The 2,426-nt window shown below is 49.1% G+C and overlaps 1 long non-coding RNA gene across 1 annotated transcript; it reads right to left on the reverse strand.

The window, feature by feature from the left end:
* Positions 1 to 624: 624 nt before the first annotated feature.
* On the reverse strand, positions 625 to 2,007 carry LOC125946176 (uncharacterized). Its single transcript, XR_007467439.1, has 2 exons — positions 1,771 to 2,007; positions 625 to 759 (listed from the first exon to the last, which is right to left on the reverse strand). It is a non-coding gene; the product is annotated as an uncharacterized LOC125946176 (long non-coding RNA).
* Positions 2,008 to 2,426: the final 419 nt, after the last annotated feature.

Consider the following 2,426-nt stretch of genomic DNA (forward strand, 5'->3'; position numbering starts at 1 on the left):
ACTTGCTCCCGCGTCGAGTTCCATAATGAGTGAAGTTCCATTCACGGAGACCTCAACCCGGTACGGGCTACCGTCGTGAGCCGGTGCGCGCACTTGCCACATTTCGTAGACTTGCGGTGCCGGTGTCTCAGAGCGGCTTTCTTCGTCGTCTACGGTATGGATTGACTGATGCTTCCGGGACAAAAACGCCGAACCTCTTGCTCTCGTAACTAACTGCCTTGCCCTTGCATACTCGCGCCAGGTGCCCCTTGCTTCGACACTTCTGACAGACGCTACTTGCATGTCGACACTGCGTCGCCAGATGGTCACCTCCGCAGCGGAAGCATAGAGAAAGGAATTCAACAAGAGGGGACACTCCCATAGGGCCCAGCGGCCGAATTGACTGCAGCGTGCCAAGCGGTCGGTGTCGATCACTTGCATCACTTCCGGTTTCGGTTTCGGGCGCGCGTATTTTGAACGCAAGCTAGCACGCCGGCTGCACCCCCCCCCCCCCTTTCCTTTCCTTTTATTTTTTTGCTCTTCGTGCAGAATCGGTTTATTATTTAGTAAAAATGAATGCGAACGATCTCGTAAAGTCGCATCGAATCTGTGCCACGTGCAATTTCACAAAGTAGACGCAAGACCTTTTTGTGCAATGAGGAAATATTTATTTTGCTCTATATAAAAGCTCGTTCCGCGCTTTTTGTGCGTTGATCCAACGTTGTGGCACCAGCAGGTAAGGCAGTAGTTCCTGTATGAAGCTCCACCGGACGGTACCAGCTGAAAAAAATGTAAATTACAAGCATGTTACATTTGCAAGCACGTAACAGCATGTTACAAGCATGAGTCATTTTGGTATCTAGACATAGGAATACTGCGAGGCGAAACATGCGAAAGCGGTGAATGGGCGGAATTACAAACAAAAGCAATTCGCTTTTACATACATGGCGTAGAAAATACCCGACTCATCCCAAACATATATGAAAACATCTGATTTCCAACCGTTCCCCAATTTCCGGGCATTATTTCCTACACTTAGGCAGCACAAATACACGAGCGACTTCGCGTTTACAAAACTTTGCCTCGGGCGACGCGACGGTACGCGACATATACAGATACGGACGCAACAGGCACTCAAGACAAATGCGTGGGTGCAATGCCTTCTTTCAGTCCTTTAGAAGACGTAATTTTCGAATTACAAGTTTCTGATATGTTCGTCGTTCGCGCGTTCTGCCGGCGCCAGCAGCACACCCCATGTTATCACTCTTGGCAATCGCCCATCGCGTTTTCAACAGGCGTGAGTACCGAAAGAAAGTATATGTTGTTGCGGAGCCACAAAAAACGTCACAGACTTGTCCCTCTAAGATTCATTACACGCCAAACTAACTTTATCACCACGGCCGAGCTGCTTATCGCTAACTGCGTCACAGCGCACTGTGCGGCCAGCGTGCCTCAAAAGTACCCCAGAAAGTAACGAAATTACTCTTTCAGTAATGTCTGGCGTCACAGAAAGCGGCACGAACTTCTCCTAGCAAGAAACACTAGACTACACACCACGGCCGAGTTCTCGCTAACAGCGACACGGCGCCCTGTGCGGCCAGTGTGGCTCAAAAACCGAAATAAGTTACAATAGTCCCCCTAGGAAGCGTCGGAAACATGTCTCAGCACGATTCATTTACTCAAATTAACTGCGCCAGGATGGCCGAGCTGTTTTTCGCTAACTGCGTCTTAAGTCGCGGTCCCGTGCCGTAAGCCTAATTGCGTCGTAGACTGTGAAAGAAGATTTCTCACCTTGCCGTAGTCCAATAGTGCAGTGGTGTCTTGTCCCAGTGCCGAAGGAACGCAAGAATACGCTGAGAGCCCAATAAACCAGGTTACATTTAAAAAAGAAAAAAAGAATGAGACAGACGGGTCGCCGCGCGCGAGCGCTCAAACGCGCGCGCAGCCATCCTCGCTGGCTTCGGGGGAGTGTCTGGCGGATGACGCATGTAACTGGCGCGTCATTGACCTGTGGCTAGGTAAGGCAAGGAAAATAAGTCGCAAAGCTTAAGTTCATTTATACGCAAAACATTTTAGTTTTCGCGGCAAACAATTACAAAAACAAATCAATGCCTGTTAACTTAAGTTCACTTTCTTTTTTTTTTTTTTCGATGCTCGCGGCAGCTAACGTTCGGTGTCAAAAGTATAGCGTGACGTAGGGTGACGTGTTTCCTGTTGCCAGTTTTTGCCGAGTGTCCCCTCTTGTTGAATTTCTTTCTCTATGGCGGAAGCATGAAACATTTTTATGCTTCTGATTTCCTGTATCACGTGACACGGCATTCGTCGGCGCAACAGTCATTGGCATGGCCGTTGACAGCGCGCGAGAATCTTTGTTCGCCGCTTCTATCGCGATAACTGTCTTCTTTGAGGTATCAAGGGTCAAATCTGGTGACTCCAACAGTCGTCGC

Source organism: Dermacentor silvarum, chromosome 6 (assembly GCF_013339745.2).
Source record: "Dermacentor silvarum isolate Dsil-2018 chromosome 6, BIME_Dsil_1.4, whole genome shotgun sequence".
Lineage (NCBI taxonomy): Eukaryota > Metazoa > Arthropoda > Arachnida > Ixodida > Ixodidae > Dermacentor > Dermacentor silvarum.